The sequence below is a fragment of the Nasonia vitripennis genome, chromosome 5, assembly GCF_009193385.2.
Source record: "Nasonia vitripennis strain AsymCx chromosome 5, Nvit_psr_1.1, whole genome shotgun sequence".
NCBI classification, from domain to species: Eukaryota; Metazoa; Arthropoda; class Insecta; order Hymenoptera; family Pteromalidae; genus Nasonia; species Nasonia vitripennis.
Window position 1 is genome coordinate 26,702,871 of NC_045761.1, and position 24,171 is coordinate 26,727,041.

General features: G+C 50.2%; 1 protein-coding gene across 5 annotated transcripts in view; it reads left to right on the forward strand.

The window, feature by feature from the left end:
- Positions 1-24,171, forward strand: part of LOC100120180 (gamma-aminobutyric acid type B receptor subunit 2) — a 125,173-nt gene that overhangs the window by 69,303 nt on the left and 31,699 nt on the right. The gene's annotated exons all lie outside the window — the stretch shown is intronic.

Consider the following 24,171-nt stretch of genomic DNA (forward strand, 5'->3'; position numbering starts at 1 on the left):
AGCGTCGCTTTTATTTTCTCTCCTTTGAAGAGACAAATTTTATGAATCTTCTTTTGTGCGCGCGCTGTTTGCCATACTCGTTAGCGTAGCTGCGGGAATTTTCTACTCGTAACTCAATGAGCCGGCCGTATTAAAAAGTTTATACGTGTATTTTGTTCGAGTTAAAACAGAGAACAGTAGAGAAATAAAAAAGGGGGGGAGCTACTCTCCGGAGGAACTCGGCAGCAATTAGGCAGGCAAATGGAAGTAAATGTCTCGTAAAATCGAAGCGAAGAGAAACACTTAATCGTAAAAAGTAGGAGCTGCGCTGCAGCGAACCCGACGCTAATTCGATTTTCCCTCCAAGATATATCTTTCTCTCTCCGTATTACGTAATACCCCCGCACTCGATCATTTCACTCCTGAATTAATAAGGCCGCGTGATTCCGCGCGTTCGTAACGACGATCTGCGACGCGATGATTTTTTCCCTATCGCGGAGGCAGTTCGTTAAGGAGCTGTAAGAATCGGCGAAACTGCAAAGATAGAGAAAGCGTCTCCGCCGAGAGAAGATCCCTTATTTTCTCGAGTTGAGTGAACTCGAAGAGATGCAGGCCAGCAAAGGACCGGTTTCATAGAAAATCAATTCCACGAACGCGCCGCGCCTTCCTTTCCCCGCGCGCTTCTCTGTGTCTGTATACGAGTGCCTTCTTCAAGCTTCATCAAGACTTTCTTTTGCAGGCCTGAAATTCAATATTCCGCGGCGCGCAGGCGCGGCCGAACATTGAAATTTTATTAAAACGTTGTCTTTTCGCTCACAGTGCGCTGTCCTATGAGCCCCTCGTGGGAAAGCTCTCTCTCTCTCTCTCTCTCTCTCTCTCTCTCTCTCTCTCTCTCTCTCTCTCTCTCTGTGTTTTATTTATTTTTTTTTCATTTTTCATCCATCGACGCGTAAACACACAGCAGAAGAATTAACGAGAGAGCTGCAGTCTTCCGAAGATTGCATTTAATCGAAACAGAATAACAGCAACAACCTACACGCGCGGCAAAAAGCTCTTTACAAAAATCGGGTTATTACACTCGGCGGCAAACTTATAAATTACATTCCACTCCTTAGTGCTCCGCCGAGCGAATACAGAGCGACATAAATGACGGAGCGACGACGGAGTAGTCTGCCGAGTTCCAGAGCACGCTGGCATCGATCCGTCGACTGCAGCAGCCGTAGCAGCGTCTCTCTCTCTCTCTCGAACGTGCGGTGTATATACTCAGCGCGTGCATCTGTTACTCGCTCGCGCACCAGGGGCGATAAAAATTTAACGAGCACACGGGGGGTCGCTCGTCGCCGCGAATTTAGCGCCCTGCGACCGACGGATTAGAACGCGCTCGAACTCTCCTATAAATTAATTCCGATTTAGAACGCTGATTTATGGCTGTAATATTTATACGTTATATATACGATCGCGCTTCGGAAAATGCAAACGCGGGGGAATAAGAAGCATGGGTATATATAGCGCTGGAAAGCCCATAAAATTTTTCGCTGAGAAACAGAGAAGACTCGCTCGCTCAAGGGGTGAACTGCTTCCGGATAAGGAGATACTGCGGAGGGGGGATCTTCGGGGAGAGAAAATCCGAGGAAAGCCACAGAGAGAAGACCGCCGCGATGCGAGCCGTAGATAGCTATGTAGGCCGTAGTTTCATTCGCTCTCCCCCCGTCGAAATTACGAGGACGCGGCTTTTACCGCGTTTAATATCGGAAGCGACGGATCTACGGACTGATCCCGTGTGCGGAGCCCAGAGAAGAGAAAAAGAGCCGCGCGCGCGTTCGCTCGGAAGAAAACAGTGCCCAGCGCGCGTAATCGAGTATGATTCATCGAGGCGGAATTAGCCGGTGTATAGGTATGGATATTACCTGGCTGGGAACTTTCGGCCAATTCTCATCTTCGGGAAAGTTTTTCGGCTAGTCGGGGCTAAGTTTTCGAAGCGGGAGAGATGCCGGCGCACTGATAGCCTAGCATTAGCATAGAAAGCGGATTTTTACGCGCGACTCGATACACTTTTGCGCGACGAGAGGACGTTTTTACCTCGTTCGCGGCAGCGGCGGCGCTTCTTGCTTGAGAAGTTTCGTGTTGTCTTATGTATGCGTAGGCGTGGCTCTCTCCGTGTGTGTTGCGGGAGACGCAGGTTGCGCGCGATGAATATGAAATCGTGACTTTGAAACAATGTCGAAGAGGCGATACGAGACGACTCGACGCATGTGTCTGACCGGTTTCGGGCGTTACTACTGGTGGGTTTTATGGCACGTGCGTGCGCGACGACGGTGCTTTTTTTCGAGTTTGTTCGATCCGCTTATGGAGAGGATATTTTATTCTTGTTGTTGTAAGCTCATATAGTAGGAAATTTGACGGAGCGTAATATTTCAGATAAACAGCCGTAGCTATAGTTGCAACACTGCGATATCGGCGAAACGATCACTTCTCAATCATCCTCGGAAAAAAGTAGTCCAAACATCGCGAAATGTAAATGTCAAAGCTAAAGACAGCCGAGGCCAATCAAGCCGAAACGAGGCGATTAGAAACAATGAAAAGTCGATAGCCGTAACGGAGCAGCAGCTGCCTGCCTGTGCCGACTGCATCGGCGCCTGAGTGAGAGAGAGAGAGACACCGTCGATTTAAGTGTGCTAAAGAGGGCCGAGAGAGAACCAAGCCCTACACGTGTGTCAGCATAGGCCTCCCAAGCCACACAGCTCGGCAGGAGAGAGAATGTAGACTCGACTCGACGATGGAATTTGATCAGGAAATTGAGCCCTTAATCCGGAAACGTCTATGGAAATAACACAGCGCCCAGGCCGCTCGCGCCAGGGGTAATCGAGTGAGACCCCGAGCCATTATGTCGGCGTGTGCTGCTCCCTTCCACCCTCCCTTCCCCCTTCCCTCATCACGGAGAGGAAGCCACTCGGAAAAGCTTGCCTTAGCCTCCGGCTGATACTACGTGCCGCCGACGTTGCAACGTCGCACACACGTGTAGGCTAACCTGACCAAAGCGCTTCTTCTGCTACTGCTTCTGTGTGCCGTTGATCAATCGGACACGACGACAGCCCGATCAGCCAATCACCACGACGCTGGCCCTGTTGACGCGCGTTCTCGGAATGCCAAAGAGCAAATTACCGAGTTTATATAATTAAAACTTCGCCGATATAATGACTCGCCCCTGCCCCGTGATTGTTTTTCATTGCGCCTTGTTTGCCGTCCAATTATGCCAGCTGGTTTTAATTAAAGAAATATGCGCGTCCTTTTTCGTTCGCCAAGTTTTTTAATTAACGCAGAGCCGGTGCATCGCTGTGTATTATGTGAAAAAACATAATCAGAAATTCTTCGTACTCTGCGCTCAATTCCACGGCCAATCGAATGATCGATTCCTCGAGCGAGCGCCATCTTTTTACTCGATTAATGCGACGTTGCATCACGCGTTATCGGCGAGAAATGCAGCGAATTCCTCGTCGTTAAACGCTGGTAATCGCGATTTTGATCACACACGCGCTCATATGATTAATTACCGGCGCACGCGCGGAATTTTAATCATCGGAATATTCTATATCAGCCTTTTAATGGCCCTGCGATAAACGCGCGTCGCGCGAATCATAGTTAAAAATACACACGGATCCAAAAGCCTGTATACGCAGCTCGTTAAATTTCCCGCCGAAAATGTTTGCGTCGCGTCGAAAAAGCGCAGCGGCCCGCGATAGCTCGAAGATAGCGCGCGAAAAATTCCCGCCCGCTGAAGATTAATTTTCCTCCTCGTTAACTCTCGGTACACATTCTCTCACACACACAGGCATACGTCTGTGTGTGTACACGTCGCGCGTGTTCGAGGAGCTATGCCAGTAGTTCCGAGGACTAGTATCTCTCACCGCGAGAGCAGAGCAGTAATGGAAAAGCAACTTTACGGCCCTATCGGGACACCAAATGATGATTTAGAGCAGCGAGCGTGTATAGCAAGCGCGGCGAAAATACAAAGAAGGTCCTCGAGGATACGTTTCCATTAGAGCCGCAGTGCGGTAGCAGTAGGGCGATACGCGAACTTCCGCCCTCTCGACTCATTTAAAATCCACTTAATTTTCCTCGGCGCGCGCACAAAGGCCCGAGCGAATTCGCAAGTTTTTTTTTCAGCTCCTATACTGCCGCAGATAAAAGCCAAGTTCGAGAGCTCAGCGAGAGAGAGAGAGAGAGAGAGACTGGGGCAGAGAATTTTTATACGTGTACAGCGCACATACACACGCCCGGCATAGGGGAGAGATTGGCTTATCGGGCCGGAAGAAGCCCAAGCGTTTTCCGATTCTCAAGCAGCTGTTAATTCAATCGGCCAGGCGAAAAACTCTTCCCCTCTACTCCGGCGATTTTAATCTCGATTTCAAATTGCCCTTGAGGAACCTTTAAACCGCTCGATAACTTCCTACTCCCCCTCGCGCGCGGCACAATTGCAGCGAGCGGGCTATGTTCCCCGAAAATGCATATTTTTCCCATTAAACCGGCGCTTTTATTTCATACAGAGCAACAAATTCAAATGCCCGGATCAGCTCTCTCGAGGTATATACGGCGTAGATGAAATAAAGCGCGCGTGTGTGTATACATATACCGGCTTTCCGATTGACAAAATCGAGCGGCTATATAAGTGCGCGAAATTTCATCTGGCGTATAAATAAATATCAATCCCCCTCGGCAGCAACAGAGTCTCGCAAATCACTAACCCGAAAATAAATCCTCCTCGACCCGTACAGGCATATAATGTCGCGAAGCGGAGGCAGAAAAATGCTCGGCCCGTCCAATTTTCCGGGCGGAGGATCCGTGACGGCAGTCGTCGTGTTTCGATTATACGAACTTGTAACGATACCGAGTACAGCGTTAATTATCCGCTATTTTTGTTTTCCCCGGCTCTCTGTCTCTTTTCGAACTTCCACCCGTAAAGCCGGATGAAAGGGCATTATGCAAAACTCAATCTGGATTTGAATTCACGCGCGCGTAAAAAAAAAGCTCCGATGATTAAAGCCGCGCGCGAGCTTGCGGCTGCCTAATGAACTTATACGCCGTCTCTCTCTCTCTCTCTCTCTCTCTCTCTCTCTCTCTCTCTCTCTCTCTCTCTCTCTCTCTCTCTCTCTCTCTCTCTCTCTATGAGGCCGCGCGATCGACGGAAAAATTGAGCTCCGGGGCTTGATTCGGTTAGTGCGCCAGCGTATTATGCAATAAAAACGAGAGATATCTTCTCTCTCTCTCTCTGTGTTGGCTCTGGCTGATGACATTCTCCCCCGGTGGGAAAATAAAGCCGAGTTGATTATAATTCGCGACACCGGCGCCGGGATATTATGCAAATAATGCACTCTGGTAATTATCTCCTTGTCGCGGCCGCTCGAATTACACGCGACGCGATGATGTTTTGATTAACAAAAAGCGAAGCGCACGGCCGGCTGTTATGAATCGCGCTGTCTCTGCAGCGGAATTCCATCAGCGATGCATACATACGTTCCCGCGACGTATGTCTTATATCGAGTATCGTCGCTCTTGGCTCGCCCCAAACGCGCGACTCCAATCGAACGGCGACGATTAATTGGCTGCGATCCGATTGCGGAAATTGATTGCTCCGTGTACACCGCTGCGAGAATCCCACTACCTCTCTCTGAGCATTCGGTAACGCGACTCTGTTACGTTCGAATAATTATTGCACCCGTGTGGCTGCGGATCGCGCGTGTCGAAGAGGCTCGTTCTCTGCTGTCGCTTTGTTGGAATCCGGCCACTATGCTGCGATGCTTCTCCGCGTCTTAACCGGGATTAATTGCAACCAGACAGTCACCTCCTCCTCCTCCAAAAAAAAGATCCTCCTTTCACCGTTATCGTATCCCCCGAAGCAACAGCCCTCTCCTAACACTGGCAAATTGATCGGCGGCCTATCTACTCCCTCTCCGATTGTCGCTGATTCGAATAAATCATCGTAATGCGGCCTCTCCTCCAACAGCCCCGCTCTGCATAGATCAAAACGACGGCCCATCGTTGCGCTGCTCGTACTGTTCGTATAAGCGCGCGCTGTGTATTCCGCGAGTATTGCTGCGCTAGCTCCGGCCGCCGCCGTGTGATTTGTGGCGGAGTCGTGTTCGACGTTTTCAGCTGCTGCGCTAGCTTATACTCGAATGCGCGCCACCACCGCAGAGTCAGGACTGAATGGGGATATCGCGCGCGCTTATGTATAACGTGTAAGGAATAGCCCACGGGGCTCGACGCACACGAGAGGGAGTATATTTTCGAGAGGGATGTTGCCGGCGCTCGATTATGAAAATTTCGGGGGGGATTTGGAGACTCGCGTTGAATACAAAGCGGAGTTACGATGTTTATTTAATTCACCATACGGCGACGATCCAGTGCCCGCTAATCAAGTCATAAAGACTGCATCGCTCGCGACTGTAAAGATCCTCAACGATATTACGTTTAATCATCTGACGGCCGTAAAAAAGGCGTAAAACAAAGTAATCTACTTAAAAGTGAGAGTATATATACCTCGCCGCTGATGCCACATTCCTCGTGACGTCATGGCGCTTTACGCGTCGCCCCCGGGGCGAGGCTCTCTCTCTCTCTCTCTCTCACTCTCTCTCTGTCTCTCTCTAGACATATACGAGCGCGCGAGCGGAATTCTGAAGAAGCTTTGATCTTTCGCTTTTAGGCATAATACACACGAGCTACTGTTCCGCGTCGAGCTCCCGTTAGCCACTTGTTATATTTTCCGCGTATCTCGCGGATGTAGATACTCGAGGGGGCGATACGCACATACGCTATAGTGGGTCGAGGGTTTTGTTACGAGCGTTTTTCGACGAGAGCAGCATGTGCGCCGCGTATCCCCATTATCGGCTGTTTTCGATGGAAACACGATCGATCCTGTCCGACATGCAGAGAGAGAGAGCAGCCATGTAACATACACTCCGTAGCCGTTGTTGCGCGCGTCCGAGTGGATTTTTCGGAGCGGGTAATCATCCTGTACAGGCGTGTAATAATTTTCAATAGTCACGAAAAAAGAGATATAAACCACTAGTCGCGATAATTCAACGCTTAGTCCACAGGGCGCTTCAAGTAGATAAGGTCGGGGATCAGCCGGACGCATTACTCACGGAGTTAGCTCCATTTAAAGAGTAACGCTCGGCCGATGTGTACAGAGTCACACGTCTCTCGCGAGCGATAACTCATATTTTGACGCGTAGGGCTGTATACCGATGGCTCGTGATTGATCTTCCCCTGGCACGCGAGGGAGGACGACAGCCGCAAGTGCGTCGCTTAAGAGTTGCAGCTCTCGATCAAACCCAACAATAATCTCGTGTGTCCGTGTACACAGAAATAAAAACTCGATAACTTTCGACGAAATTTCCGACCGTATTCGCGCGCAATAAAAGCATCTCTCGCTCTGTCTCTATTTCGCAAGCGGCGCGCATTTAATTACCCGCCCCCGCGCGTCGCGCACCCGGCCTCGTTCGATCGGCAGCGGCGGCGCCCGGGAGTTAGAAAATAGGTTATGGCTAGATATATACAATCAACGCGCGCCGCAGCCTCTCTATACACGCAGGTGAAATCTCGGGGATGATGATGAGTTTATGTATACAGCCACGGCGCATACGCGTCGAGCAATTACGACAATTCGAATGGCTGATGAGTTAATCGAGCAGCTAAGATGTACTCGAATCTCGAATTACGAATGCTCTCTCAGCAGCGCTCGCTGATGCTTATGGATATGTAATAATAGTCTACGACGTTGCACTGTATCGCAGCCTGATTAGGACACACGCAGACTGTTTGACGAGCGATAATACACCTTTGTGTTGATTCGCGCAGCTGATTTCGGGGCTGCATAATACGCGCCTGTGTATCGAGGTGGCGATGACGTATCGCTTGTTCGCATGCATGACTAATGAACGCTTGCGCCCGAGATAGAGAGAGGAAGGGCGGGGGCGTATACAGTGTCTATTCACCTGCGATATCCGCTGCGTCATGCGGCTCGCCGGATTTTCTGTGTCAATTAGCGCATATTTTTCCCGTCGAGCTCTGCAGCGCGGCGAGCTATTGTACTCGTTGTTGCACCGGATAATGAATTCGCCGAGTGGCCGTATCCCAGAAGCGACTTTTGTGTTTTTCAATCGACAGCCGCAGATAAAACTGCGCATATCACCTCCTAAACGTCCCACAGCAAAACCGGCACTCGATACACGTGCATCGTTCTCCAGTATCGTCCGTCAATTAACGGCCAATCGCACAGCGCCATAGCCCCGGCTGGCTTTCAGCGGCAGATCAAAAAGCAGCAACGCTGGCTCAGCCAGAGACTCTCGAAAAGGGCAACAGCACAGTTGCAGCTCTCGCACAGCCCTTTGAATCAAATATGCGCAATATTCCGCTCTCTCTCTCTCTCTCCCGCGAGTCGAACAAAGCCGCTCGCATTAATAACGCTTTAGAAATTCACTGAAATCCCGCACGACAATGCATCGTACGCAAAACCAAAGCGCGACTCTTTGCCTCCATGAGAGAGAGAGAGAGAGAGAGAGAGAGAGAGAGAGAGAGAGAGAGAGACACACACGCGTGTGTGTGCTCGGCTAGGATATCCTCGAAAGGCAGTAGTAGCATAGTATCTCTCTCTCTCAATCTGTGGAAGACGTGTCAGTCGATGTGTATAAAAACGAAAAAAACAACGCGTACACGCGGCGCACGGCTGAATTAACCCCCAGAATCAGCTGTCGCGAAAACCTGACATCAGCAGAGCTTCTTCTCGTCGCGGCCTCAGCTTTTTTTTTACATCGATTCCACAAAGCGACAGACAAGCGTAAACAATGCCAGGCGCAGAAAAAAAAATCAGAGCGCGTTCGTTACGTCTCTTTTCATTGACGCCGCCGCGACGAATCACCTTTTTTTCCAGCCGCCAGCGCGCAATTGCACTCTTCCGCGGAGCTGTTTTTGATGCCTCAGCACGCGCGCGCCTCAGCAACTCTCGAGACTCTCTTTTTTCCCCGATGCGTGTGTAGCTGCACATAGACGCGCGTGCGGCGCTTTGGTGTCCATTTGTATACGTAGCTAGACTGCGCAGCGCGTATCGGAATTTAATCATATATTCACAGACGGAACGAAAGCTTCCTCGCGATGATTCTACCCGCGACATAGCGGAGATGAAAAAACTTTCGCTCTAGACGTGTACAACTCTGGTGCAGCCAGCAGAGAGACGCGATTAATGCCGCTTTGAAGTTTCTCGGGTAGAAAAACGCGAGAGGCATCGTCAAAAGAGGCGCGAGACGTAAATTATTATCGATGGAGTGCGGCGGCAAAAAACTCCGCAACTAATCATTTAGAAAGCATCCCGACGACGGCGCTGCAAAAAGAGAACGTTATTTCGCGACCCCATCTTATAAGAGAGCTGCTGTGGGAGGTCATGACGTTAGCGAAAATCGGCCAAATGCAGGGGAAAATTTACGAGGGAGTTACACGCGTAGAGTAACCGAGAGAGTTTCTAGGTCGGTACACGCGCATACCTGGACGACCTAGCGATATTGCGTCGTCGTCTTTTATACGCTCTAAGGACAAACGGGAATGTTAAGAGCTGCTTCTCGCGGAGCGACGGTCGACTATATATATATATATCTCTCTCTCTATCTCTCTCTCTCTCTCTCTCTCTCTCTCTCTCTCTCTCTCGCGGCGACGCTGAGAAAGAAGGAGCTGGGGATTAGGCGGGAAATAATTGCGGCTTCGGACGGTGAGAAAAATGCGAGGGCATCTGTTCTCCTTTCGCTCGTAGGGCTTAAAAATTAGCGGACGCTCTGCCGTCTGAAAGAAAAGACAAACAAACAAACAAACGAACGATCGATACCGATCAGCGAGCAGCGGGAAAAGTAATCGGGCAGGGCTCTAAGACGCTTAGGTATAGCGCGCGGAAATCGCAGTCGGCGAAACAAATGCAAAGCCGGGCTCGGTTAGCCGAGATTGATCCGCGTCCCCGCGAGGCAAAGTTCGACTCTTACGCGGAGCAGAGAGAGACTGCGGTTGATCCTAAAAGCCATTTGCGATGCAAACGAGAGCTTTGCATACATAGCCGACTCGCGCGGTTCCTTCCAGAAGCGACCCACGAGTGAAAAAAAAGGATGATTCTTGTAAACAGGGCCGGAACCTGGAACATGATGACGATGCGTGCTTGCGGATAGAATTTTCACGAGATTACCGCAGCAGAGTGAGCTGGCCGCGGAAAGTGACCGCGCGCGCGCGCGCGCGGCAAATTGAGGGAACCTGGAAAAATAGCGGACGCCGCTTGAATTAGTTATCGGCTTATCGACTCTGCCCTCCATCTCCTCTCTTTCTGTGATTAATACTTTTCTCCGGCTTTATTGCGTATCTGGGCCAGTGTAGCCGCCGTCACGTCGATATGTTGGGCGGGTAATATAAACGCAGATGTAGAGAGAGGGCTGATTCATTGCGTCAGAGGTAATTTACGCGGCTGCGGTCGCGTATAATGAGTCCGAATTAAACGGCGCAGTCGCGGCTCCTCGTTAAAGTATTGCATAATTCACTGTGCGTCCCGCGCGGGCGGCTCGTTAAAATTCGAGCTAAAAGCCAGGATTGATTGTCTGCCGGGCGAGAGTTTTCCTTCGCATATTGAATGAGATATGTAAGGGGGGCTGCGTACGTCGCGCGTATATAGAATCGAATGCGGAAAAGAGATAGCCGGAGCGAACGCGCAGATGCGCCGAGAGAGGGAGGGGGTAAACGGAAAACAATAAAACGGAATGGCGCACAGTAGATAAGAGTCGATTCGAATATTAGCTACCGGCTCTGGCTGCGCGGAAAAGTTCAAAGCGCCGCCTCATATCGCGCCGCGCTTATACTCCGCGCGTGCAACTATGTATGTATAGGAAAACGTTGGCGAATTGGAATGGAATCTAGCGCCGCTGCCGGGGGATATTGAAAATCTTTGAATTTTTTGTTTATACAATATATATATATATATATAGCGGTGGCTTGGAAAAACGCGACGAGTGGGAGTGATTCACGCACGGAACGACCCACTTTTCCGAGGCTCGCGCGTTACACGGGCGCTTAGTCGCGATTGCAAATCAGGTTGGTCTTGGCCACAGCGCGCAGCTAGCCGCTCGATCGATCTCGAGTTTTACCCCTTCCTCTAGCTCGCCCTCTCTCTCTCTCTCTCTCTCTCTCTCTGTCTCTCTCGGTGAATTTTGGCTGACCGATTCGGTTTGACGACTCGATGATCAAAGGCCTCTGCCTGTGGCGCTTTGCCGGCCACATCAAGGTTCCAGCTCTCTCTCTCTCTCTCTCCCTACGCGAAGAGAGAGAAATCCACGACAGAGAGGCCGATCTCTCCTGCCAAATAGTTGCCGGGAAGTTGCGCCGGGACAAAGGACAAGGACGATTGGCCCCAGCTGCATTGATACGTTAGCGCTACTATACTCCTTTGCTCGCAGTGCGAGAGCGCAGGGCTTACTTTGGAGAGAATTTTCGAGAGAGCGCCTGCGGCGCTGCGCTGTAAGGAGCTTTTGCTGTAGTAGCGAACTTTCATTCACGAGCTTCTTTACACAGTGGAACGGGGACCGCCGCCGCCACGGCTTATCGACGCGAGAGAAAGAGAGAGAGAGAGAAGCAGTCGCTTGGCTTTGCTTTGTGTACGCGGGCCGCTACAGCTGATCGAACCCCGCGAGAACTCTCTGAGTTATGGCCGTGTGTATCGCCGCTGCGGGGGAAAAAAGATCGAGATTGTGCTCTCGAGAGGGGCAAAAATAGCGAGGGTATTTACCTCGTCGAAGCAGCGGATGATTAAAGCCGGCAGTCCGAGTCGAATAACAAAAGCTCCCGAGTTTATACACACTTGCCTCTAAAACAGGTGGCCGAAGCGCGAAATTATTCCACTCGCACAGAGAGAGAGAGAGAGAGAGAGAGAGAGAGAGAGAGAGAGAGAGAGAGAGAGAGAGAGAGAGAGAGAGAGAGAGAGAGCGTACGGAGGTAGAAGCGTCCGACAAAGTACCGAGAGGTAGAGACGCGGCTATCCCTCAGCGACGACCTCGATTCGGTCTACTCGGCAGCGCTGCGCGGCGCGAGAGGGACCCGACAATTTTCCTTGTTTAATGCAATCGGCCCGAAGTTGACCTCATGAATAAGAGACAAGGAGATCCTAAAATACTGCGACGGCTGCTATATTGGATTCCCGTAACTCGCTCGAAATTCATATTGAACGAATCGCGCTACTCTCTCAAGGCGATACGGACGACCGGCTATACACGCCGCACCTGTGACGAATGCTCCGCTATTCCCGAGCTTATTTATACGACGCGCTGACCGAGCTCTCTCTCTCTCTCTCTCTCTCTCTCGGCTTTATTTTCAATCCCCGAACGACGCGAGTGTCCCGTACAAAGTATGCGGATATACGCGTCCGCTAAATAAATTAACAGTCAGCCGTAAAAAAAAAATCGCGGTATATCGTAAAAATCAACGATCGCGCACTTGCTTGTTTTTCGCCGCAACAGCTGTCGCGCGCGCGAAGCAGCTGTCCTTTATGACGCCGCGCGTATACAATAAATACCGAAACTTTGCTCGCGCTAATGGGAGAGGTTGACCTGTAGGGCGAGTCTTTAACGTCCGATCGTCGGAGCTGGGAAAGTTTTACGACTATATGGACGATGGCCGTGGTAATGCGTTAAAGAGATGAAATTAGCCCTCCGGATTTACATCTCGTTTGTCCGAGAGGGTCTTGGAAAATTTAGGGCTAGAGGATTAGCCCGCTTGCGATTTCCATTAGGGATATGGGAAATAGATTCACTCGCGCGTACGAGATTTTTCTCTCGAGTCGTGTGCAAAGCTCGGCTAATCATCGTAGCGCAAGAGGTTGATGTTTGCCGCGCTTCAATCACGAGTATACACGCCGATGAGCCGCTGCGCAAACACTTTACGTATATTTGTATATATGCACAAGTTATACCGACGTGTATTACCCACCGAGCTAATGTGCCGTTTACGCGTCTGTGTGTCTACATCGTGACATAACGCGATTGTTCGACAAGCTTGGAGCACGACAAGCATATCGGAGAAAAAACGAGAGGCTTGATTAATGCCCCTCGTGATTCATAAATAATTACAGGCTACTGCCGTACTCGTCGATTAATCAAAGTGTCCTCGTGGAAAAATTAGCCCGATATTTTATTTATCCCCTTGCACCGCGTTGCAACTCTGTGGGAGAGTTTACGTGCGACCATCTCTCGATTTGTATTCGCGACCGGCCGCGCGAGGATTTATCGACGGCTTATACGGCCCGTATACTTGCTGCGTTTTTCTTTCTCTCTCTCTCTCGGTGCGATCGCCCCTCTGGTATTTTTCTCGCGCGCGCGAATCAATAATTTTGCCAAGCGCTGGAGAGCATTCGTCTTGCTTTTATCCGCGGGGCTATCCGGATTAAATCCCACTTACCGCGGACCGTTTGATTTCTCGAGGCTCTCGGAATAAAAGGCGCCCCGAGGCTTTTTCTCGCTATTGTGCTTTTGATTTACGCTTATACGCGAGACGTGAGAGGTGAGATTTTAGGTATATTCTAGCTACGCTTGCAGATCGATTTTGGATTTAATAACGACCGAAAATAAGCCCATAATAAACCCATCAGGAATCATTACGCCGCACGATTGATTGGCCGCCGAAAATATCCAATGCACGATCTGAAAATTCATGAGCCACAGTCCATCACACACGCCACTATATAAGTCTCAACTCAGCGAGGCGCTTTTTCAAACTTGACCTTCCACTGGCTCGCGCAAGCGATCCCTTATCAGTATCACGCCATTCCGCAGAGGCATCAGAGTAGAGCAATCGAAATACTCACGAACGGCCCCCGTGTACAGCTGGCTCCTCCTTCCGAGCGCGATTTTCCAATTAATCTCGCACTCAATTTAGAAAATCGCTCACTCATCGCATGCACCGCGAGAATTAACCCTCTCCCTCGCTCGCTGGCCTCCAAAATATGTCAGGGTTAGGCGAAATTGATTAGCCGATAACGACGAGCCGCTACACAGCCGCGCTATCTCAAAACGAGCCGGCGGCTCACCTTGAACCCCCTACACAGCACGTATCAACCTGTACACACCTCTCGGCTAATCTGCGAATTCGGCGATAAAGCCAGACGTATACAGCGCAGTGTGCATAAGACGGAAGCGAGCAAATGAGCCGAGCTGTACGAGGGAAGCGTGTAATGCACGCTACACACACATACACAGTCGTTGCTTCTCCTATCCGCGCACGCGAGCAGCCAGGCTCTGCATGCAACAAGTGCAATTTTTTTCGACGCCCTCACGCGATGCGATCAATTCCTTGGCCGTCCCGCCGCTTCCTGCCCGATACACACCCCTGTGTACACGGTCCGTAAACGGGATAATTAAAAGAGAAAACAGACTGGAGATCGGCCGCGCGCGATTGTCTCGGAAAAACCGCGAAATTCAAATGGAAAATCACTCTCGGCCGGGTAAATACGATTACAATCTCGACTCGGCATTCGAAAATTTCTCTGCGGCAACGCACAAAACGAGATAGAGGCCGAAAAACGAGGAGCGCGAGGGAGAGAGGCATTCGAATCACACCCGTGACTTATCCGCAGGCGCAAACTTTTTTAATTTCCAGCTGGAAAACGAGCAATTTTCGCCGCCTCCTCTAGCAGGATTAGCCGCCCGCTCGTGGTGAAGCGAAAATAAAGCCGAGAAAATCGCGCGCGCGCAGCAGTAGCCCTCGAGTTACGTGCAGAGTTCCGGTGCAGCGCGTTAGCCTTTTGTGCGCAGCAGTAGCTAGTATAGTATGTAGTATGTATATCTCTCTCGCTCTCCTTTTGATAGCGACTTGGCGAGAATATCAAAGCGGACGACGAGTCGCGCTGATGCTTTTCTCTGTTTTTCAAGAGGGGGACGGAGTGTACCAGTGGTGTACGCTGTACATAGGTCTCTTCCTGCCGTTCGACTCTTATTTAATTATGCATCGCTGTCGGAGACTCGGCGCGCTGATGCTGCCGGAATGTATACGTCCGATGTTTGTTTGCGAAAGAGGGACGAGAGAAAACAAATCCCCCGAGTTCCGGGATTCATCCGCGTATAGCGTAGTACGAGCTTTTCTGAGAAAAAACGCGTCGCGTCGAGGGAATCGCAATTTTTTCGCGGGAGTTTATTTACTCGATTCCACGGATTTATTTTCAATTCGTTAGGCCTACTCTTGTACAACTATTAAATTTAAAATATTCTTTTCGTTTCCACAGCTGTCGGCTCCTCTTCCTCTCTCGCCTCCGCCAAAAAATACAACAAACAAGTCAGAGAAACTCGAATGAAAATTTAAGCGCACACGCGACGCGCCAAATCCGAGGGAGCTTATCGCGCAACCGCGTCGTAATGAATGCATTAATATCGGAATCGTGAGGCGCGAACGCGCTCGCTTCATAATCTATGCATAAGCTCGCGTCGTCCGGCGACAGAGCTCGCAAATATGCAGCAGTGCGAGTTTTGCGCGTGTACACTCGCGGATAAGCACCCGCGGACTGAACGTCCGAAAGAATTAATACTGAGCAGATGCATCAAACCTCTACATTATAGCGAAATTCGAATCGTCATTCCCCAGCGAAGAGAGAAGCGAGAAGGGGAAATACATTTCCGGATCCTCCGCCGAGAGAGAGAGAGAGAGAGAGAGAACACGACACTGCACGGATGCGGTTCTCTCATCTCGCCAGGGGAGCAATTAAATTAGGCCCACGTTGCGAAATTCCCCCCCCCCCCCCTCCCCTGGGCGCCGCCGCGTCTTTTCCCTTCCCATTCTCCGCTCAACTACGTCTGCTCTGCGCCCGACCATAGCCTGACTTTTCCACTGCGAGCAGCGGCGTCTTAAGAATAATATCACGTCGAAGCGCGCCGGCGAATAATTCAGGCCGATATACGCGGGAAGGAGAATACAAAACAGCGCGTATGCAAAGCGGCAGTGCAGGCGACGAATAAAAAATTCAGCTCCGCGGAGTAAAGAATTTAGCCGCAGAGCCGCCTTTAAAACGGAGCGCGAATCGTAAAGCGTACGACCGCCGCCATAACTCTCTCTCTCTCTTCTTCCGCGGAAATTTCCCTCGTAAAAAGGAAGCTATACTCTATGGGGATGGAATTCGATACGGCGTTCGATTCGATGTTTTAATTAGAGCGAATATACAGCCCCGAGGGCTGCTGTTTATACGCGCGCACGAAACTGGGTTGATTACAGATGCTCCAAGATTAAACGGATCCACCTGACGTTGAGCCGCTACGCGGCGTGTAGTGTATGTGTGTGTGTGTGTGTGTGTGTGTGTGTGTGTGTCTCGTAAATAACGCCATTGAACGCGCGCGCGACGCCGCTTACGCAGTAAATTAATTAACTGATAGCGCTCTCGGCGAGCTCATTTAACCCCCCGGAGCAGCGCAGTCGTCGTCGTCGCGGCTTTTATTTCTCCAGGCTTTAATTAAGCGTATAAAATGACGGATGGAATAAACATTTCATCTCTAGGCTCGGAATTCGCGCTTTATTTCTTTCCAATTCAAATCGCCGGGGCAAAATAAGCCGTTATACTCCCTCTCAACCTATTGCCAGGATCCGTTGCGCGAGATTACACGGCTCGTAATTCCTGCAAATGATCGGGAATAAGATCCACGCGCGCAGTGGTGTAAAGCTCGAGTCGTCGGCGCGAAAGACAAATTAATCAGACGCGCGTGCGTCTCTCTCTCTCTCTCTCTCTCTCTCCAACTCGGTCTTCTCTAACTTAATTAAAGGGCCGCCGGCGGAGCTCGCGCATAGACCATAATAAAGCGTATCGCTCGATTATAACTTGCCGGTAATCCGCGGTATCACGTAACAGTTTCCGCAAGTCCGTGTAATTTCTTGTAATCACGGCTTCTCTCTCCGCCGCTATTCTCTATTCTCCCGTTACTGCGCACGTGTGTTTTCCGCGAATAATCCAATCCCCGCGTGAGTCGTCTGGAAATTACCGCTGGGGCGTCCCCGATCGAAAGGAGAGTTTGAGAATCAGCCGCGCATCGATCCCCCCTCTGCGTTTTACGCCGCCGCCCCCGCCGGAGGTATAAAACGCACACACGAGGCTCGAATGCGAGAGAGCGATAACCTACAGCGGTGCATAGAGAGATCGACGCGCGTGGCGCTAATTCGACCAAGGAATCCGAGGCCCGTAATTCGACGGCGCCGGGAATACCTTTGTCCTTGATTAGGGGGGCTCTGGTTGCGATACGGCACATGTCATTCCGCGGCTGAATGCGAACGCCTCCGGACTGATAAACACGTATGAGCAAACTGGACTGGTGGCGCAGAGCCCCTACTTACCTGGATGCTCGGACGCGTTGTTGGCGTGGTGCAGCGCGCGCTCGCGCGTGTGCACAGCGTTGACCGGCGCCAAGGATGCTATCTTACGCATCGGCTTTTGTGCTTACTGTCGGAGCTTTAGGAGAATGATCAAGTCGAAAGCTCGCTGAAAAATACGTATAAGTTAGTTACGAAGCTCGACAATGAATTACCGGGCGGAGCCGATATAGCGACTCCCAGAATCGCTTCGCTCTCGGGCCCGAAGTGAAAAGGGGAGAACGACGCCGTAAAAAGTGCCATTTTCGACATTTCATATACTTTTTCGCGATCGCTGAATCAGAATCTATATACGCCCTTCGCCGAATGCGTTCCATCGTCCGTTCGACTCCCTGCACTCGCACACAGATGAGAGAGACGAAGGCGCGAGCGCCGCGTGTCCCTATATATAACGCCCGATAACTCACGAACGGCTCTGACGTTATCGGGCAAAAAATTTATAGGGTTATTTTTCATCATAGATGCGCGATTAGATTTTCCGATAGATCGGCGCCCTGATTTATGCCGCAGCCAACGGGAGAGCTTTCTCTGTCTCTATTTCGCGGCGGGTGTCATCGAAAATTATGAAAATTCCCCTTATACATCCGTGAAATTATGTCCTTCGGTCGCGATGCTTATCGGCCTGTCTATTCCTCTGCCGCGATAGCGTCTTTCAGTCGTTGTGCAGTGCGGCGGGAGAGAATTGATTCGAAAACAGACTGCAAGCTCGCGTCTTCGGAATTGCCTTATTAACGCAGCTTCATCGCGGTCGACTCAGCTACGCTCGGCCGACTGGCGCATTGATCCGTCGATAATTACGAATTGAGCGACTCGACACACCCTCTGTCTATCCATCTCGGAGACGTGCAAAGCTCGAGATGCCATTCCTCCGCGGGATGATGTTTGCTAGATTGGCCGCCGCCGAGAGTTTCTATTTATACATCCGGATCGATATAGAGGACACACGCTTCTCTCACTCGAGAGAGTATAGCCGCTGTTTTTGCGATTTTGTGCTCTATCAGTAGCGCAGCTGCGTTAAGCTCTGGACAAATAACGCGAGTGTTCGCATAGAGAGAGCGTTCGGTGGACAGGAAATTGGAGGATTCGATTTCCCTGCTCCCGCTATGAAACGCGATCTCTCTCTTTAATCCGATTACGAGTCCATTAGATAATTTAATTGCCTAATTAACTCCGTCTCTCACGTAAACTGCACGCACAGTCGTCGAAGACGAGGGACGAGACTCGGGCCGAAGTTAGTCCGACTTTTCCGCATAAATTATCGGCAAGTTTCGAGAGCTCCGAGCAAAAAGCCTTTCGCTGTTTCGGCCCGCGGAGGGTCGAATTAAAATCCTCCGCATATATAGCTATACACCCAGAGCGCGGAGAGAGAGGGGCAGGGTCATTTAATCGGCTCCGATGTACTTTGAAATTAGTTTGCCCACTCTAGCGCCAAAGCCATTTTCGGCGCAGCAATCATCATCCCCCCGCCCGCCGTTGCATACAATTAGCCGCAGTAATACAACGGGCCCTTATCGCGATAATCCCGTTAAAATTATCACGACCTCTGCGTTCCGGGAACGGCGCATAGTCTCTCTCTCTCTCTCTCTCTCTCTCTCTCTCTCTCTCTCTCTCCTCTGCTTCTCCGAACAGCGCAGCACTCGAGCGATGAAAAAAAGCTTCCGCGGCGCTGCAACTTTATACCTCCGCGAGCTTAATGAAAATGTACGCCTCTTTTTCCCGGTATACACGATAGCCGCAGAAATGGAAGTCCTCTGTCACGGGAGGGAAGGATGCAGGACTAGTAAAACATCTGGCTTCGATGCGTTCGCGCAGCTTAATGAGCTTGCGCGCGCGATAACAAAGACATTTTCAGCGAAATAGACGGCCTGGAATTGGCTCGAACTGAGCCTCACAGCGAGATTATCATCATTATTATTATTCGCATCCGGAGGCGCAGCCGCTTTTTTCAGTTTTGGGTCAAGTGCAGCAGCCAGAGCTGATGATATTGTTCGTCACCCTCCTTATTTGCTAATTAACAATCGCGCACGCGAATGCGTGATTGTGTATGTACACGCGCGGGGGGAGAAACGACGACAGGATTTTTCCTTTTGTTCTGCGACACCGAGAGGGGAAAAATACGCAACGCTAGCTCTCGCTGGGGAAATTCAGTCGCGGAAAAAAGTCACGTCGCCGGCGATGCTGATTTCACGTTTAGAGCGTCTGAACAAACCGAATCGCGATACCGGGAATATGAGATGTACGCTATGAATTTAAATTAATGCCGCGGCGTCTCTTGATTAAAATGCGCGCGCTCGTTTATTTGCTCGGAATTTAGAATTAATAGCTCGTTTCGGAGAACGAGCGCAGAGCAAACTCCGAGAGACGAAACAATGTGAAAAAGTATATTTGGCTTGTAACAAGATTCCCCTTTCCCTTGGTATTATATCGCGTGAAAGTTTTTCTCATCTTCCTGCAGCTGTGTTGTTTACTCTTTGATCCGCTAAGAAATTCCCGAAAAGCTCGCTCGAAAATTACCGATATCCTCGCGGTTCGTTACGCAGCCGTTCATCCGGGCGGAAAATGAAGACGTCGCGGAGAGAGAGAGAATCATACATGCTAATACTCGTCGTCATTGATTTTCCCTTCGGAGCGTATACTCCCGGCTCCTTTTGTTCCACTTCGTGTTCGGTTTTTTTATCGATCGAGCGACTTCGCTCCCGAGGAATTTGCCTTTGTCAGCTGCAAGAGACTCGACGCCGCTGCGGCTCTGATCAATTTCATTTACACTTTATTCACGGAGTATCGGATTTTTTTGCCGACTCGACGCGATCTTTTATTGTTTTCGATTTTCGCGCCGGCCCGGAATACGTTATACGGCGGTTTGTAAGTCTAATGGAATCCGACCTAAATAAATACTTGCTTTTTGCAAAGCGAGAAATTCCTGAGCGTAGAGGGGAGGAAGTAGGTCGAAAGAATGCATCGCCAGTTCTCGGAAAGAAAATAGTTGTAAGTCGATTCTGGCTAATTTATATTCTTCGGCAGAAGAATTTTTAAAATGCGAGATATTAATTCACAGCGGCGCGTACTCTCATCTCTCGGCATTCGATTGTTTTTGTGTTTAACTCCCGAGACGGAATTCGCCGTAAAGAGAGAGAGAGAGAGAGAGAGAGAGAGAGAGAGAGAGAGAGAGAGAGAGAGAGAGAGAGAGCAAAGAAAGCCACGGCCAAAGGAAAGGAAAGTTCCGAACGAGTTCATCCCTCGGCCGCTGCAGCGGCAAGGCAAATCTTGGACTTGCTCCATTCGCAAGTTCAACTTTGCACTTAATTCGATTTGCTCTCGCTCAACGCGCGTTAATTTACGTAATTAAAGCGAGGCAGTTCGAAAAAAAACGTATCGGCTAATCAGAAATTTACAGGTCGTAATTCTCGCGCGATATCATTTCCACGAGAGAGTAAATCTTGTTCAAGCGAGTATCTTTCATTGGGATCGGCTCTTATGTATCTCACTCGCTCTCTCGTCTCCTAAAAGGCGGCTTTGTGACAAGCCCGGTGACTCGGATAAACAAGGGAAATGACACCGCGGAGACTCCCGCTCCTTCGAGCGAGGGAAAAAGAAAGCATATTGCTTTTGGGATTGCTCCATCTCCAGCCTATTTTGTATTATTTTTCTCTCTCTCTCTCTCTCTCTCTCTCTCTCTCTTCTGGGTCAGCCGCGCCGAATAATGAAGGTCGTATCTTTTCCGACGCGCGCGAACGCGCTGGATAAATAAAAAAGAGAGAGATGGTCAGTGGGAGAGAGAGAGAGAGAGAGAGAGAGTCTCGAAGGGAATCTCACGGAAATTGCAATCATGATTGAAAAGACGAGGAAGTGCGCGAGAAACAAAGGCTGTAACGGTGACGAAAATGAGAAAGGCTTTTCGGAAAAGATTGAATTTTTCCGCAGAAAGAATTCCCATTTTTTTAACAAAACTTTCTACTCGAATTGAGAGTCGGCTATCAATGCAAACGATCGTGGCATCATCGCCTCCTCCACGCGGCCGATAGAATTGAAAGTGGCGCAAGAAAAGTAACCGCCGGCGCGAGGAGAAAAAAGCTCCCTCGGCTCTATATCACGGTGTAGTCGAGAGTGAGCTGCAGAAAAACTCGCAGCGTAATTTGTTGATCTCCAGTAGTAGCAAACACGACGGTTAATCTCACTCCATTTAAATTTCCATATCGAAAAGCGAAGGGGCGATCGCCGGGAGTTCAAGTGGCAAACTACGAGCAGTACTGCGCTATATATAGCCACGGAGAGAAGAGAGAGAGGGAGAGAGACTGTGCAGACGTCGGCACGGCAATTCGATTACTTTCGTCGGCTGCCGGACGCAGAGAGTCGCGTCGGGGCAAAGTTCGCAACTGCGCGACGCCGGCGACGATATAAAGCAAGAGAGCAGACGACGCTTCTCTCCCTCTCTGTCTCGCGTATCCGCGCTTGGACTTTCTTGAAAGCGCTTTAACTCCTCCAGTGCACTGGATCCGCCGCTGGCGACTGTAAACTTGAAGCCCGAGTTATTGCGGGATAGAAACAATTAATGATGTTTCGCTGGATTCCGACGTCCTCGACCCTTGCTTGAATATCATCGACAGAGAGTGCAATTAAGTTCTCCGGGGAAGAAGAGGAAATAGACTTTGTTCCGATTGTCTTCGACCCTGTATACACTCCGCTGCAGTTCTCTCGCGAGTTTCAATTTATACGAGAGCAGAGTTCGCCGAAGAGGATTGAATTAGATTTCCCTCTACTATATACTCGCTATAAAAATAGGTATACACACAATTGGACCCTCCAGCCGCACACCGGCGTGATAAAGAGTTCATAAATCATGGCACTCGCTCCCGGAATACGTACGTGTGAAGAATTCGGATGCGCTCCCCGCTGGCCGCTAATACCGATAAGACGGCCATTAAAAGCCTGCGCCACACGCGGCTCGTTATTAAACCCCACCCCCGCGTCCGAATCCTCTTCCGGCTCGAAAATTAAAAGGCTCCCCCCTCTCTCTCTCTCTCTCTCGGATTATAAATTACACGGCCGAACTTCGGGACGAGAGACTCTCTGGGAAAATTTACAGTCGTCGCGAAAGAAGTGCACATAACAGCGCAGAGGGCTATGGAATCCGGATAATTACGCGGCTGTTGTGCAACGCGCCGGCGAGTTAGCGAATGGAGTTTTCCCTGTTAATTAAATACCGCGGCTCGTAATCGGGACAAAAGGAGCAGCTGCGGCGGCGGCTGCAATTTCCCCAGAGACGACACCTACTTGCGCATGCGACGACTATATATACTGCAGCAACTCTCGCGTTGTAATAGCCATCATCGGAGATTCGGTGCGATTTTTATGCAGCGCGCCTTTATCGCTCTAATAACTCTCGAGCGAAGAGTGGCGTGATTGAAATTTAACGCTCCCGGAAAAATTATATGCGCGAGGGCCATGGGGGGATATAAGGCGGGTCGTTAAACGGGGGCTGAATGCTCGCAATCATGCAAATCTCGCTCGAAATTTTTTCCTTCTCATCTTCCCCCAACCGCGTAACGATGACTGTGCGGAAACAAGAAAAAAGTTCTCTCTCTCTCTCAACGCTCGGGCAAAGAAACACGTTTGCACACTGTATTTAATTTCGCGCGAGCGGCAAACAACCGCGAAATGAAATACTTCATAATTCATTCGGACTACGCTGCAGCAGCCGCGAGTGAAAAACAAACCAGAAGCGAGCGAGAAGTCTATCAAAAAGTCACTGCGAAAAACAGCGGCCGTGGGATGATGTAAATATGGAAATACTCAGCGCTCGGGAGGTAAAAAACTTTCCCAAAGACTCCTATTCCGCCATGTAAATGAGCGACTTACAACAACGAGGTATAGTTACTCGCGGCAAGAAAAGTGCGTGAGCAGCCCTTTATTCCGTAAGTGCGACAAAGCCGGCTGAAAGGAAGAGAAAATTTCAATTTTTCCCGCTGAATGGCGGGTAGACGTGGCGTAACGTATGCAAATTCCCCTGCACTTATTCATTCGAGGCGCGGGAAGAAGAGAAAGTCTCTCGCGCGCGCAGTAAAAGCACTTGTGCCGAAATTCCACTAATGAGGCCTAGTTTTTAAAAAAGCTGGGGCAATAGGCGGAACATACGCCAAGTGTCAAATCGGCGAGGGCTTTCTCTCGATCCTTTCACGCGTCGATTTTCGAAAAACTATATGGCGACTTTAATAGCAAAAGTTTCCCGCGACGAAACTCAGCCTATATAACAGTAGACATCCGGCGTCGGCTCTTCTCTCCTTTTTCGGCGACAAATTACCTCGTTTCTCAGAGGCCGGCGCAGATGCGGCACGTCTCGAGAAAAATAATCAGGTTACGCCGGAGCGCTGCACCTGCTGCCAAAGGTGCGCTAGCTAGTTCGCGCTATACGTCTGTCCCCCTTTTTTCCACTCGCGCGCGCGAGTTTGCTCGGCAAAGTTTACGACTTAATAAGAGGAAAAGTAGCGTAACGCGCGCATTAGGCATAATTGTAACGTATACGCGACTGCACATGTAGTCGTCGCGGGGCCGAGTAATGTTGTCTCCCTTTGGAGAGACGTATGCGCGATAACGTCGTTGATTAAATTCCTCGAGTGTGCGTGTGTAAGCTGAAGGAGAAAAAGCATCGGGGGCGATAAATCAACGCTCGAGAATCGACGTTAATTATATGCGGGAAGACGGATGAAAGGCGACTCGAAACTTTCCGCGGCGTGAGTTTCCGCGATTCAAGAAAGCTATTAATCAAAGCCCGTGTACAACTGCAGC